The sequence below is a fragment of the Lolium rigidum genome, chromosome 7 (assembly GCF_022539505.1).
Source record: "Lolium rigidum isolate FL_2022 chromosome 7, APGP_CSIRO_Lrig_0.1, whole genome shotgun sequence".
Classification (NCBI taxonomy): Eukaryota; Viridiplantae; Streptophyta; class Magnoliopsida; order Poales; family Poaceae; genus Lolium; species Lolium rigidum.
This window is the reverse complement of record NC_061514.1, coordinates 107,644,536-107,661,978: the sequence shown is the minus strand read 5'-3', so window position 1 is coordinate 107,661,978 and position 17,443 is coordinate 107,644,536.

Below are 17,443 nucleotides of genomic sequence, written 5' to 3'. Positions count from 1 at the left end.
GTCACGTGGCCGTGGTCTCCTGTGCATTTGACTTGGTCCACGCCTTCGTGGCTGTGGACGTGGATCATGGACCCACCAGTCATTGACTGTGTGTAATATCTGTCCGGGTAGTTTTAGTATTTAACCGTTTTAAATTCAATTCCAGAAAATATCTGAAACTTTGCCAAATTATAGAAAATTCATATAAACTCAGAAAAATACAAATAAGATATCAAAATGCTCCTAAAAATAAAATCTATTCAATAAAAATATAATATGAAAATTTTATTTTTAATAAAAATTTAATGGTTTAATAAATATTATTTAAGCCTTTTCTATTATTCTTAATTAAATTAAAATTCAATAATTAGGAAAACTTCCCAAATTAAATAAAAAACAGTAAATAAATAAATAAAACATTAAAACTAATGTTCTTTATTTGTTATTTTGTTAAATCCTTATCAAAGGGATTTAAACCCTAATTAATAATTATCTTAATTATTAATTCATTAAAAATAATAAAATGCCAAGTTCAATATTATTTTTATTTATTATCTTTAGAACTATATGGTAGATTAGGAAATCCTAAAATTCCATATTGAATAAAGAACACAAACCCATAATTTTATGTGGGATAATAAAACCCTAACATCCTAATTCATTTAGGAAACCTAGGTCCATTACTTCATATGAACCCTAAATGGTTTCCAAACCTAAAACCAAATTAACATGTGATAATGTTACTCCAATAGTAATCATAGAACCATATAGAACCTAGATACTTGTCATGTCCATATAAAATATAGAAAACCTATCACTAATAAGAGATGGGTATCCCATGTGTTCATCTTCATCAGACCTAAATAATCAAGTAGGGCCAATCAAGTGTAAACCCTAGATCCTATTACCAAATCCATCATTCTTATTCATTCCTATTTAGCATCACACCAATGTGATGAACCTCAGGAGCAACTATGCCAAATCTTGAGCATTACCTAATCATATACCACTAAACCCTACTAGTACTTATCAACCATCCTATTCAGGAGCCAATTATTCCTTACTTAATAGAACCAACAAGTAAAACCTAGACCACCTCAACCCTAATTGATATACTTCTTATTATTTAAGAAGTATGTTCTTCAAAAGTTATTCTTTTGAAGTAAATAAAGAATCATCATCAACCCTGCTTATAAGGACCTATAAACTCTAGTTAGCTATCACCAATAAGATGAACCAATCTTGATAGCAACCTTGTATGAATAATTGCTTAGGATGCCTAGGCTTAACTCAACCTTACAAGCCCTTGGTGTTGATGAATCCAACTAGGTTGTGATCCATCTAATACTTACTCCAGAAACGAATTGAAACCATAGTACACCATAGAACCCCACCAACTTAATTATCATACTTGTTCTTCATTAAAGAACATGTTCTTCAAAAGTTATTCTTTTGAAGTATATAACAAGTAATCATCAACCATGCACTATAGGACTTAAAATTGACAACTGCTCTTTACTTATTATACAACTACTATTCCTTGATGTGTATGATTGTTACTATGCATCTTACCACTTGCTTATGATTCTAAAACAACACAACCCTGAATAAGAATCTTGTTTGTGAATCATTCTAAAAGTGCAACACACCCTAAACAAATCACTACAACTCATTAATCCTAAATCATCGGGGTTAGGTCACGTTTAGAACGATTGCATCCCATACTTATGCATTACTGCATCCTTTCCAATCTTTTAAACATCGTCCTTACCGGACGATGATGCTATTTCAGAATTTGGAGTTAATGCGTATCGAAGACCTTGTCTGCATAATCTTGCAGTCAAGAAAGGCAAGTTCATCGCTTGCTCATGTCATTTGAGTATTTTTACCAAATTACTTGCAAAGTACTATGTTTATCACTATTGCATAAAAAAGTAAAACCACTATTTTCATAACTATGAATATGACTATGTGGTGGGCAATGGAACCATGGATTGTGTTGATATGGTGGAGGTTCCATTGCAAGGGTTTATATCCATCTAGGATTAAACAACAAATGTCGTCCAGTGATTCTTGTGCCGTAATACCCGTGTTAACCATAAGATCTGGAGTGGGACGGAATAGTCAATTGTATTTCCACCTCTTGTACATCAACGGATGCGCTTTACTATAAACCCTTGATCCAAAAGAGGACAAGTGGTAGGGTGGGGGTCCCGTTGAAGTCCCCACGGTTATTGCGGTCTATGATGGGTTGCATCTCCCGGCGAAGGAGTTCATGGTAGAGACCTGAACTGTTGTCGTGGTCGGGGGCCATCCTTAATTGGTATAAGAGCACCGGCGAGGACCCAGGGTCGGAGTTTGCAGCAAAGGGTGGGTGTGCGAGGTAGCGGAGGAATATGATTGGCTATGACCTTATACCGGGCCTCACACCAAAGGAAGTGTGGACGAGAACATGACTCGGTTGGCACCAAGGTTAAGATCTCTTATGGGTAAAGCAACACACCTCTGCAGAGTGTAATGAATCGTGACCAGTCACTCCCTGTTCCGGGATATGGAACTGCGAACGCGGCCGGAAAGGAACTCCATGAAGTTCTAGTCAACCGGTGAAGGCTGACGGACATAGCTCTTCAGAATAAAAGCAACCTTTTGAAGAAATGATTACAAAAACCTGCATTGCCTATGACTTTCTGGTCCATGGCTGTAGCTAGTGCATTAAACACCTCTTTCCTATAATGAACTTGTTGAGTACGCTCGTACTCATCCCACTCTTAAATCCCCTGCTTAGATATGGAGGCATCGAAGGAGGATCTACAGTGCAACTCGAAGGCCGAGGAGTCAATAACTACTTCAAGGGACAGGACCCTTCCAGAGGAGTCAAATACCACATCCAACAAGGAGAAAACTAGATTAGCAATAGGAAGGAACTAGCTTCCTAAACTTAGCTCCTATTTAGCTAGAATCTTTTCATAGCCTCTGTAGCTAGCTAAATACTCTACAAATAGAGTTCGTGTTAGGATTAGACTACGAGTCGTTCTTCTGGAGTTTATTTGCAATTTTACCTCATTGTAAAGTAGGAGGCTGTGATGATCTTATGTAACAGAGTCGGTGTGTAATTCTATAGACATGCCTTGGACCCGCATATGTTTCTGTTGTACCACTCTGAGCGATATAATACTAGTGGAACGGTGTTTCATTGGTGTTATATCAGACTTGCATACTACACCATGCAGTGGTATGCCGGGTCATCACAGTTGGTATCAGAGCAAATGCTTTGACCTTAGGATTAAAACCCTTTAAAGGAGACCCATAGGTTTGGTAGTGTCTATAGGAAGTTGTCTTAGCTAAACCAAATATTTCTTATGACTTGAGATGGATATTCACTTGAGAATAATCCTGACACACTTGAGTCAACACTTCTTACCTATCTTTCCTAAGTAAAATTAGTTAGCTAATCCCAAGTATATAGCACACCATTAAATCCTTAAAACCATAGATGAGTAGACCACAGTTGGTATACAATACATGGTAGTCCAAAGAGATGATACAACCATAAGGAAGATATCCTATCGGAAGATGTATACCAACACATGTTTTGTTCAACTAAGAGTTATCTAGACCTGTAATAGGAGTGATAACAAGTGGTTAAGATATGTACATAAGAAAGATATCCTACTAGAAGAGGATACCAAGACAAGTAATGGGTAAGTAAAATCTACCCAAACTTGTGAAACATCGGATAGTAAGTAATAAATATAAGTTATATAAGGTAGTATAGACCATGATGAGTCAATCATGGGAGGTAAGGAAGAAAGATAGGAATAAAACATGTCTACTTACAGAGTAGAGGTAGTAATCATATATGATTCACCTGAGAATCATTATGTGATGAAGTAGAACATCATAAATATTTAGGAGGAGTATAATAAGAAGTCAGTTGTTCAACGATAGTGTAAGATTGTGTTTCAAAATCATGGGAAGTGTGCCAAGCACATCATGACCATAGTCTTATGATAGAAACACTTGGAAGTATAGGAGATATGTTCCAATAGTTATGTGTTTAGAGTAGCCATGTTAGAACCAAAAGATATTATGGGAGACAGTCCTCAACAAAATAGAAGTGGAGCTAATACTTCCAAAGAACTTTAGGTCAACCAAAACTATTCCAGACCACTTTGTTCAAGTTTATCTCATTGCAATTGTGCAATTAAGGTAAAGGTTGAGACAAATAGTAGAATGCCCTATATTCATGCTAAGTATCATGATATAAACCTATACTATGTGGTGTTATATACTACACATCAGAGCCTGATGTTTAGAGATGTCTTACTCAACTATTATATTCAGGCTTAAGATGATGTGTATTATATACACAAAGCTGAATCTTCTTGGATTTTATTGGATTTTCATTGATTGACTAGATCCATACATGAAGTTTGACTTTGATATGCAAGTGCATGTTGCAATATCAAGTTTTTACTTGATGCTATAGATCTAGAGGGTAATGGTATTCGTGTGAGGAAGTGACGAATTGTGAAGATTATGAAGACAAGATGAAGGATCATCAGTAAATAGAAGCAAAATTGTGGGAAGTAACCACAATACTCTGAAGGAAGTGCCAATCCAAAACTCGTGCTTTACCTTATCAGAGGAGTACTTTAGTACATGAGAAACATGAAGGTGAGTAAAATGGTGATTATGGTGAAGCAGAAGTAGAACCATAATCATTATGGAAGAGGGAATGCATGGGAAATCACTTAGGATACTATATTTATAGTGTCAGCTAGTGGTTTTCTTGCAAAATATGTAGGGATTCGTTGCATAGAAAACAAAAAATTTCCTACCGCGAGAACGCAATCCAAGCCAAGATGCAATCTAGAAGACGGGAGCAACGAGGGGATGATCGAGACTCACCCTTGAAGATTTCCAAAGCCTATAAGAGTAGGCTCTTATTGCTGCGGTAGACGATCACTTGCCGCTTGCAAAAGCGCGTAGAAGATCTTGATCACGGTGCCACAATCGGGCAGCACCTCCGTACTCGGTCACACGTTCGGTGTTGATGAAGACGACGTCCTTCTCCCCGTTCCAGCGGGCAGCGGAAGTAGTAGATCCTCCTCGGAATCCCGGCAGCACGACGGCGTGGTGGCGGTGGTGGTGGAGAACTCCGGCAGGGCTTCGCCTATGCGCTGCGGGAGTTGTATGTGGAGGAGGAGGTGGCTAGGGTTTGGGAGAGGGGGCTATGGGCGCCGGCCTCAAGGGGGCTGGGGTGGTGCGGCCAAGGTGTGGCTGCCCCCTCCCTCTCCTCCTCATTATATAGGTGGAAATCCCCAAGTGTTGGTATCCAAGTCTTCGAATAAGACCCGAAACCAAAACCTACCAAAGGGACAAAACCTACCCAAGGGGGGAATCCCACTCAAGGTGGGACTCCCACCCCTTCCTTGGGGGTTGGCCGGCCACCCTAGGGGAGTCCACCGGGAATCCTCCCCTTAGGGTTGGCAGGCCATGCAAGGTGGAGTCCCTCCGGGACTCCACTTTCCATGGTGATTTCTTCCGGACTTTTCTAGAACATTCTAGAACCTGCCATAAATGCACCGGATCATTTCCAAACTTGGAATATGACTTCCTATATATGAATCTTATTCTCCGGACCATTCCGGAACTCCTCGTGATGTCCGAGATCTCATCCGGGACTCCGAACAAATATTCGAACTCCATTCCATATTCAAGTTCTACCATTTCAACATCCAACTTTAAGTGTGTCACCCTACGGTTCGCGAACTATGCGGACATGGTTGAGTACTCACTCCGACCAATAACCAATAGCGGGATCCGGAGATCCATAATGGCTCCCACATATTCAACGATGACTTTAGTGATCGAATGAACCATTCACATACGATACCAATTCCCTTTGTCACGCGATATTTTACTTGTCCGAGGTTTGATCATCGGTATCACACTATACCTTATTCAACCTCGTCTCTGACAAGTACTCTTTACTCGTACCGTGGTATGTGGTCTCTTATGAACTTATTCATATGCTTGCAAGACATTTAGACGACATTCCACCGAGAGGGCCCAGAGTATATCTATCCGTCATCGGGATGGACAAATCCCACTGTTGATCCATATGCCTCAACTCATACTTTCCGGATACTTAATCCCACCTTTATAACCACCCATTTACGCAGTGGCGTTTGATGTAATCAAAGTACCTTTCCGGTATAAGTGATTTACATGATCTCATGGTCAAAAGGACTAGGTAACTATGTATCGAAAGCTTATAGCAAATAACTTAATGACGTGATCTTATGCTACGCTTAATTGGGTGTGTCCATTACATCATTCATATAATGATATAACCTTGTTATTAATAACATCCAATGTTCATGATTATGAAACTAATCATCTATTAATCAACAAGCTAGTTAAGAGGCTTACTAGGGACTCTTTGTTGTTTACATATCACACATGTATCAATGTTTCGGTTAATACAATTATAGCATGGTATATAAACTTTTATCATAAACATAAAGATATATAATAACTACTTTTATTATTGCCTCTTGGGCATATCTCCAACAGTCTCCCACTTGCACTAGAGTCAATAATCTAGATTACATTGTAAGGTACCTAACACCCATGGCATTCTGGTGTTGGTCATACTTTGCCCTAGGGAGAGCTTTAGTCAACGGTTCTGACACACTCAGAAACGTTTGTATTTTGCAATTCATTTGCGTCTTCACGCATCACTCATTTTCCAAATGAGCTGGCATTAAATATGTTTGGTCTTCTGGTGGAACCTTAATTCCGCGGTCTGAAATATGTCACTAATATTGTCATACACAATATAGCTTCAAAGTTCTGACACTGTCGGAACTACACCAAGTTCTCAAAGAACTTCTTGACTCAACATCCTCAATCATTGTTAAAACAACGACATACTCTGCCTTCTTTTGTAGAATCCGTCACAATATTTAGAACTTTTCTAAATCTAGCATTGTGCTACCTTTTTAATAACACTTAGCCTAATTGAGATTGAAATTTATTTTTATATATGACTAAACTAATATCGGTGCAACACTTTACAGCGATTTTGTTTGTCATTACCCATATAAATCTATATATATATATATATATATATATATATATATATATATATATATATAGGGTAACACTATTATGAAACCGATGCTCAGAATATTATTTTGAGCATCAACCAGCACTATAGGGCGCGACCACGCCCGTCTCGAACGGGGAAGTAAAAAAAGAGGCAACCTTCTCTCACGCACCTACCCCACCCGGGTCATCTTCTTCCCCCCGTCCTCTTCGTTGGCAAGCCACACCGCCGGCCAGGCTCCCTGCCCACCAGCCACCCGCGCTCCGTCGGCCGCCGCGACCCGCAGAACGCCGCCCCTGGCCCATGCGCCGCCGTGCCCCTCTGCCCCCGCCTCACTGCGAGCCGCGCGCCGCCACCCCTGCCCACGCGCCGCCGCGCCCCTTTGCCCCTGCCTCGCTGCGATCCGCACACCGCCTCCACCCTCCTGCCCACGCGCCGCCGCGCCCCTCTGCAGTCTGCCCACGCGCCGCCAGCCCTGAGCTACGCAGGCCCGCCCCACCTACCAGCTGTCCGCCGTCGCGCCCCTCTGCCCGCGCGTCGCCGCGACCCGCGCGTCGCCGCCACACCTACCAGCCCGCCGTTGCACAGAGGGGTGATTCCCGCCGCTCATGGCCCTCGAACCGCCATTCCCGCGGGACTCCCCCCACCCCCTTCAGACTGTGTCCCCGATCTCCATCGTTGGGCGCGAGACCAGCTCGCCGCACACGGTTTTAGCTCGCCGCGCAGCTTGGCTCCTGCTATGGCACTGATGCGCGTCTCTGGTATGCCTCCGCAGGCCATAGGCCCTTCTTCCCCCGGCCTCCTGCACGCTGCTGCAGGTGACATGGCGCCGCCTCCCAAGGTCCCCGCGTTGGACAAAGAACATCTCCAGTACAGGCCATCGTGAACTGTGATGCGTGGTTGGATCTTAGCTTGGTTGTGCATGTGGCACAATGAGAGGCATAAGGAAGTACAATTCAGCTGTAAGAAAAAGGTATACATAACGATAAGTACGACCTTATCACACAGGCAGTATACGTATTTGTATTCAGAAGTTCAACTGTTATGAATTTTGCTATGTCTGAATCTGCTATGGATTTTGCTTCTCGCCCCAGCAACTCGCTGTGACAAGCTAGCAGTAATACTAATATGAAAAGCAACATGGGCAAGAGGAGCCGCATGTAAGGAACTGAACGGGCTATTTGTTTGGGTATTTTATCTCACCTTTTTTGGATTATCATTGATAAAAAGCATCAAAATTGTTATCTCTGTTTATCTGTTCGACAGTTCATACATCTGAGAAAAGAAGTGCAACCTGATCATGGTGATGTGTTCTTGATATGCAAGTGCTACTTGCCTTGGTTGGATATGCAATTTGATTGTATTTGTATCTCTATATTTATAAATTTGACAACGTGTATGTTCGTATTGAGCGCAGTTGATAACAAAAACTCTACACGCACTTGCCCAATGACCTCTTCATGGTACTAGCTCGTGCTTGTCTTCCTCCTCGTCAGCTGGTATTTCTTTGGGCAGTGGGCATGATTGAAACCAGGGACTGCACGGTTGTTGTTCAAGAAGTAGTTCTGGGAGCTTCCTCTTGATGAGCAGTTTTTTGTGATGCTTCTCAGATCATGCCGGTTAGACGAATACGGTCCGAGAAGTATAGGCCTCGCCTCCTGCCGGTTAGTGTGGAAAAATGGTTAAAAAAATGTCCAGAAGTACAACCGGTTACACTTGTAAGTACAAGCTTAAGTTTTTGGGAAGTTTAGAGAATAATGAGTTTTTTGTAAGTACCGATGTGTATTGCGGCAGATAAGGATGGATAGGTCGCGAGCTCGCGGATTGTCTCCTCTTAATCATCGCTTGCTGCTTTCTCACCCCACAAGAACTGTGATGCTATAGTCTTTCTCTGAAATACTCCACTCTGTACGTACTGTCAGTTCTCTTTCTCATGTGTAGCTGCTGCTGCTCCACTCTCTCATGTGTTGATCTCTCTCTCGATTAGTACTTCACCTGATTGTATAGCGAAAGTACACACTTTCATGCTCGGTAGGCAATTAAATTCCCATGGTACCTTACTTTTTCATATGTTTCTTTTAACGTGGAGTGCATGTTTAATGTATCGAGTATAACTGTGAAAGGCGAAGTTCATTTGTTAAGAACTAGTAAGTAAAAAAACTATGATCCGTGAAGTACACATTGCCAAAAACCAAAAATAGAGAAAAAGAACTAGTAAGTAAAAAACTATGATCCGTGAAGTATACATTGCCAAAAACCAAAAATAGAGAAAAAGAACTAGTAAGTAAAAAACTATGATCCGTGAAGTACACATTGCCAAACACCAAAAAATAGAGAAAAAGGAAAATATTAAAATCATCTATCAAAAAGTACAACCAGTAATTTCGGGAAGTATACATTATGTTCCGGTGAGTACGTAATAATAGTGAAGTGTAGTGAAAAGAAAACCATCCGCAAAAAATATAAGTAGAGTACCTAGATACAAGTAGAGTACCTAGATACACAGAAGTTAATATAAGTAGAGTACCTAGATAAACAGAAGTACATATCATATGCATGGACAGTGCATGTGTGGGAGAGAGAAAAAATTAAGATTAATAGCAAAGAAGTACAATCCAGGAAATAAGCGAAGTACAACAACAATAGTCTGAGAAGTATACTCGCTGGATAGTGGTAAAACAACAGTCTGAGAAGTCTGACAAGTATTTGACACGAGCATGTACACCTGCTTAATATATGAAGTACAAGTAAAACGAGAAAATCCAAATGTACAAAAAAATATAATCCGGTCATCCGCGAGGAAGTTCAATGCTAGAAACAGATAAGTACAACCATTTAACATGAGCAGTACAAGCAGTTATTATAGGAAGTAAAAGAAAACCAACAAAATCCAAATCTAGAAAAAACATTAAAAAATCCCGTCATCCGTGAGGAAGTTCAAATAGTTGATGCGGAGAAGTGCAACCATTTAACACGAGCAGTACACCCGCTTAATATACGAAGTACAAGAAAACCGACAAAATCCAAATGTACAAAAAACAAAAATAATCCCGTCACCCACGAGGAAGTTCATATACTTGAAAACGAGAAGCACAACCATTCGGCATGAGCAGTACACCCACTTAATATAGAAAAGTACAATAAACCCGACAAAGTCCAAATGTAGAAAAAACAAAATAATCTCGTCATCTGCGAGGAAGTACGTGCAGTGATTCCGAGAAGTACAGGCGGAGACAACAGGAAGTACAAGCGGTAATTTTACTGAGAAACTTATAGTCATTTTACTGAACACTTCCATGAAACAACGCCAAGAAGTACAACCGCATTTCCCGATAAGTACAAGTTCATGTCGAGGAAAGTTCAGTGCTCTGTTTTTACGGGGCGGAAATCTATTGTTCAAATCTCATCGATTTGATCACCAACCACTTCAATCTTTGTCACCAAAAACTTTATATGGTAGAGTATATATCTAATTTCATTACCTACAACATTTTACAACAAATAAATGGATCTAATCCATCAATTTCAAATCATTATCCCACAAAATATACCGGAAACATGATTTCAAAACTTCTAAAATTACTTTTAAACCGTTTGGATTTGGATAAAATGGTACATGCGAAAAAGATGCGCCATTTTGACACCTTTCCAACGGTATATCATTTGCATTGTTCAAATATACCAGATGGAAATCGTGTGGATAATCATTCGGTGCCCGTCACATGAAACGAGCGGACAGTAATTCGAATTTTTCTCTTAAACTGTAAGGAATTAGAGAAATTATTTGGAATAAGAAAGTTGCGCCTAGTCCATAGCTTTCCAACGCCATATCATTTGCATCATTCCGATATACGGTTGAAACAAATCATCCAAATTACTGTCCGCTCGTTTTTTGAGTACGTCCGAATTTCGGTATTTTTCAAAATTGTTCAAAAACTGTGAGGATTTTGAAAAAACATAAAACATGAAAAAGTTGCGCAATTTCATTATCTTTCCAACGGTATATCATTTGCACAGTTTCGATAAGCGATTCAAAAACCGAACTAAAAGTTCGTTTTCTGGCCATATAGAAGTGTTTTTGTATTTTCAAAATTAAATTTAAACCGTGCAAAATCTGTGAAAAGTCTGAACATGAAAAAGTTGCGGTTTTTCATTATCTATCCAACGGTATATCATTTGCATAGTTCCGACAAATGGTTGGAAAACATGAAGTACAATCAGTAGCTCTGAAGAAAATGAGAAGTTCAGGTAAGTTCGACAGAAAGTTGAACCCTGTTATCTGGGAAGTACAACCTTGTGTCCAGGGAAGTACAAGTCGGTGCTCAGAATATTATTCGCAACCGGTTGCGAGTAATAGTACATGTGTATATATATATATATATATATATATATATATATATATATATATATATATATATATATATATATATATATATATATATATATATATATATATCCTTGGTTCTTCTAAAGCACACATGGATATTCTTACTGTTTGTCAATGATCATCAGATGAATCATTCTGGTATATGTTCCTAACTTTTTAGAACTCAGGACATCTGATTGTGTACATATTAATTGTGATCTAAAATCACTCATGTGTTTTTACTCATTGAATGTCGGATACACTCATGTCTTGTTTAAACCTTCACATGACAAGAACTATTTCTTAATATTTCTATATTGAACTACTTCAATATCTATTCTATGTACTTTGACTTAAACTTATTATGTGTCTCAATCTATCTTCATAGATCTTGACACTAAATATGTTTCAGTCCATATCCTTTTATTAAAGCTAATTCTCAATGAAACCTTTCAATCAATTATATAATTATAATATTTATAATCAACGATATGTCAGCTACATAAAGTATTACAAATATGTCTCAGCGCTCCCACTTAATTTCTTGCAAATGCAAGCATCTTCATCGTTTCTGATGAAATCCAAAACTCTTTGACTATTTCATCCGGTGAAGATTCCAACTCCGCAATACTCACTTCATCCAATTGAAGTTCGTATTCCTATCTAGTATCCTACGGACTAGCAAAACTCTTGGTTGTATCTTGTATACACCTTTAATACACACTTCTGTTAAGTAATATATTTTTCCATCCTACTAGCATATCTCATAAAGAAATATGTAGCGATTACTAGAATAATCCACATAGACTATAAGCATTGCTACGGAATATCTAATCTTCATGTAGTCAACTCTTTGAACTTTGTCGTAAACAACTTTTCGACAAGTCGTGCTTATTTAAGGATATTTCATCCAAGTCCATCAATTTCATAGATTCATTTACTTTCAAAAAGTATTCACCTATCTTGGATTTCATGGCGCATAGCCATTTTAACGGAGTCAGGGCCCATCATAACTTCTTTGTATGTAGTTGGTTTATTATTGTTCAAAATCAATCCTTTGTCCACAAATCATTTATTTGATCACAAAGTAAACCAAACCTACAAGGTTCAATAGGTACTTCGATCTCCATGGCTAAAACACTTTGTAGTCATGGGAGTTATGATTGTCGTAGCCGCTTCCGGAACCATTTCCGATGCTGCGCTACTCTGATCATTATGCTCAGGTTCATAAACCTTATCAAGTTCTATTGTCCTCCCACTCAAATATTTCGCTAGAAAACAATTTCTTGGAAATAAGCAAGTAACTATAACAAACACTTTTGTCTTTTTACTTCATAGTGGAAAGAATTCCCAATCAATTCTCTGGGATAACCAACAAAGATATTCATCCGATTTTGGTTGTAAACTCATTTACTTATGCTATGCATACCAAAGTTTAAGAAAGGACTATTAGGGTTCATACCCATGCCATAACTCGTATGGTGTCATTTCAATGGATCATGATGATGCTCTATTTAGTGTAAAAGCGGTAGTCTCTAAAGCATAATCCACAAAAATTATAATGGCGTCATTTCATCATTAATCCAACAAGGTTTGGATACATCTCTTGGATACTCTATCATCATTATGATACTCCAAGAAATGTGAGTTGTAGAACAATTTCATAACTCTCTTAGATGTTCACTAAAAATCGTAATTCAAATATTTCCAATATGATCCAATCATAGATATTTGACTTTTTCTATTACGATGATTTCCACCTTATGCTGAAATTTATTTGAATCCTTTCAAAAGTTTCAAACTTCTTCCTTATCGAATATATACATATATACTCAATTCATTGTTGGAAGTTTTAATGAAGTAGAAGAATCTCCCGCACACAACTATGCCCAGTGAACCACATACATCATCATGTATTTTTCCACTAAGTTAGTTGCCCGTTCAACTCTTGGCCTATGAACGGTATTTTAGTCATTCTCTTTAGAAAAGATTTGCAAGCGTCAAACGATTCAAAAATCAAATGACTCCAAAAAATCCATTTGCATGGAGTTCCTTCATGCGTTCCTCTCTAACATGACCTAAAAGGCGGTTCCACAAATAAGTGGAATTCAAATCATTTGCCTTATGGCATTTTAGCGTCAGTGTTTATGTATGTGTGTTTTCACCATTAAGATTTATAATAACTTATCCATCGTACATGGAGTAATGTCATAATTTGAACAACTCATTGTTTTCATTTGACCAGAGCAAAATAACAATTATTAAGTTCTTTATTATAAATTCTAAGGGCTAGATAGAATGCCAACGACGAACATAATAACACTTTATTTTTGTTCTAGACGTGCATTTCTATCATATTTCTTGTCAGTCACTTAGGCCATTGTATTCTTGTATTGCGTTGTTTTGTATGACACTTCATGAATTTCATTGTGTGATCAAACTAGGAATACAATCATAACATGTATATCATTTATATACACCTGAGCTAGACTTTCTAGTCTTTTCTTTTCTTCCTGCCAAAATATCTTTTGTAGTTTCTCTTTTAGCTTTCCTCATTATTCAGAAAAACACTTCAACATCAATAACTTCTAGGTTTGTTGGTCAAATACCAATAACCTTGAGGTTCTGAAGTTGATCATCATATGACAAGTGTTGCAGATTTCACTATTAGTAACTTTGTAATATGATGAACAATTTCACTCATAATTTTATCCATCAATTCATGACGACTTTCCAAGACCATGTATGTACATGCTAGGCTCGTAAAGTTTAACCTCGATATTCGCATGTGCAAATCTGGTTTGTGCCCGTTGTATGCACACGTAGAATCTATACCTTAGTATTCGAAACTACGAGTCTTAGCAACGGTGCATACTAAGGATGATCACTTCATGGATATACGAATATCGTTAGTGCCCCAATAGTTGGAGGATTGGGACGTCTTGCGTCTTCAACCTTCGTACATTCCCATAAAACTTATGAGTTTATGTAGTCTCACCAAATTATATTCTATCACCTTGCAACTAGGTCTTAGATATCACATATATCTCATACCTTGATTATTTCGAAAACTATATTTTCAGCTCCTTACTTTTCAAACAGATTTGAACTTCAAGTTTCACGGAGACAAGATAACTTTAGGTACTAATTGAAACCATAGCTCTTTGAATCAACAATGTGAGGTTTACTAAAAATTTGCAATAGGACTTAATCATTTCTTGATTCTTTAACTATACGGTACCAGTCCGCAAAGTTTCTTGTCAGACTTAACAGTATATCTATCTCAATAAACAAGACTAGCGTTTGGTAGAAAAACGGATGCCAATACTACAAATTAGTTCAAAATACTACTCAGACTATGTTTATGATAATTAGTTCATGTTTTAATCTAATTACTAATGAACTCCCACTTAATACAACATCCCTCATAGTTGTTAAGTGGTACACGATCCACATCCACTACACCAAAACCGATCATCACGTGAGATGATGTAGCTTCAATGGTGAACATCAACATGTTGATCATATCATCCATATGACTCGTGTTCAACCTTTCGGTTTCCGTTGTCCCGAGGCCATGTACGTACATGCTAGGCTCGTCAAGCAAACCCAAGTATTCCGCGTGTGCAACATGGCTTACACCCGTTGTAGGTGAACGTTGAGTCTATCACATCCGATCATCACGAGATGCTTCGAAACGACGAACTATATCAACGGTGCATACGAGGGAGAACACTTTATTATCTTGATATTAATGTGAGGGATCATCTTATAATGCTACCGTCGCGTTCTAAGCAAAATAAGATGCATAAAGGATTAACATCACATGCAATTCATATGTGATATGATATGGCCCTTTAGTCTTTGCGCCTTCGATCTTCAGCTCCAAAGCATGGACATGATCTCCATCATCAACGGGCATGATCTCCATCATCGTCGGCGTAGCGTCAAGGTCCATGGCGCCGTCTTCATGGTTGTTCACCTCACGTAGCAACTATTACAACTACTTTGAAATACTACTCAACATGAAATTTAAAGACAACCATAAGGCTCCTGCCGGTTGCCACAATACAATAATGATCATCTCATACATATTCATCATCACATTATGGCCATATCACATCACCAAACCACTGCAAAAACAAGTTAGAAGTCTCTAATTTGGTTTGCATATTTTACGTGGTTTAGGGTTTTCGAGTAAGATCTAATCTACCTACGAACATGAACCACAACGGTGATACTAGTGTTGTCAATAGAAGAGTAAATTGAATCTTCACTATAGTAGGAGAGACAGACACCCGCAAAGCCACTTATGCAATACAAGTTGCATGTCGAGAGTGGAGCAAATCTCATGAACGCGGTCATGTAAAGTTAGCCCGAGCCGCTTCATCCCACTATGCCACAAAGATGCAAAGTACTCAAACTAAAGACAACAAAGCATCAACGCCCACAAAACAATTATGTTCTACTCGTGCAACCATCTATGCATAGACACGGCTCTGATACCACTGTAGGGATTCGTTGCATAGAAAACAAAAAATTTCCTACCGCGAGAACGCAATCCAAGCCAAGATGCAATCTAGAAGACGGGAGCAACGAGGGGATGATCGAGACTCACCCTTGAAGATTTCCAAAGCCTATAAGAGTAGGCTCTTATTGCTGCGGTAGACGATCACTTGCCGCTTGCAAAAGCGCGTAGAAGATCTTGATCACGGTGCCACAATCGGGCAGCACCTCCGTACTCGGTCACACGTTCGGTGTTGATGAAGACGACGTCCTTCTCCCCGTTCCAGCGGGCAGCGGAAGTAGTAGATCCTCCTCGGAATCCCGGCAGCACGACGGCGTGGTGGCGGTGGTGGTGGAGAACTCCGGCAGGGCTTCGCCTATGCGTTGCGGGAGTTGTATGTGGAGGAGGAGGTGGCTAGGGTTTGGGAGAGGGGGCTATGGGCGCCGGCCTCAAGGAGGCTGGGGTGGTGCGGCCAAGGTGTGGCTGCCCCCTCCCTCTCCTCCTCATTATATAGGTGGAAATCCCCAAGTGTTGGTATCCAAGTCTTCGAATAAGACCCGAAACCAAAACCTACCAAAGGGACAAAACCTACCCAAGGGGGGAATCCCACTCAAGGTGGGACTCCCACCCCTTCCTTGGGGGGGTTGGCCGACCACCCTAGGGGGAGTCTACCTGGGACTCCTCCCCTTAGGGTTGGCAGGCCATGCAAGGTGGAGTCCCTCCGGGGCTCCACTTTCCATGGTGATTTCTTCCGGACTTTTCTAGAACATTCTAGAACCTGCCATAAATGCACCGGATCATTTCCAAACTTGGAATATGACTTCCTATATATGAATCTTATTCTCCGGACCATTCCGGAACTCCTCGTGATGTCCGGGATCTCATCCGGGACTCCGAACAAATATTCGAACTCCATTCCATATTCAAGTTCTACCATTTCAACATCCAACTTTAAGTGTGTCACCCTACGGTTCGCGAACTATGCGGACATGGTTGAGTACTCACTCCGACCAATAACCAATAGCGGGATCTGGAGATCCATAATGGCTCCCACGTATTCAACGATGACTTTAGTGATCGAATGAACCATTCACATACGATACCAATTCCCTTTGTCACGCGATATTTTACTTGTCCGAGGTTTGATCATCGGTATCACACTATACCTTATTCAACCTCGTCTCCTGACAAGTACTCTTTACTCGTACCGTGGTATGTGGTCTCTTATGAACTTATTCATATGCTTGCAAGACATTTAGACGACATTCCACCGAGAGGGCCCAGAGTATATCTATCCGTCATCGGGATGGACAAATCCCTTTGTTGATCCATATGCCTCAACTCATACTTTCCGGATACTTAATCCCACCTTTATAACCACCCATTTACGCGGTGGCGTTTGATGTAATCAAAGTACCTTTCCGGTATAAGTGATTTACATGATCTCATGGTCAAAAGGACTAGGTAACTATGT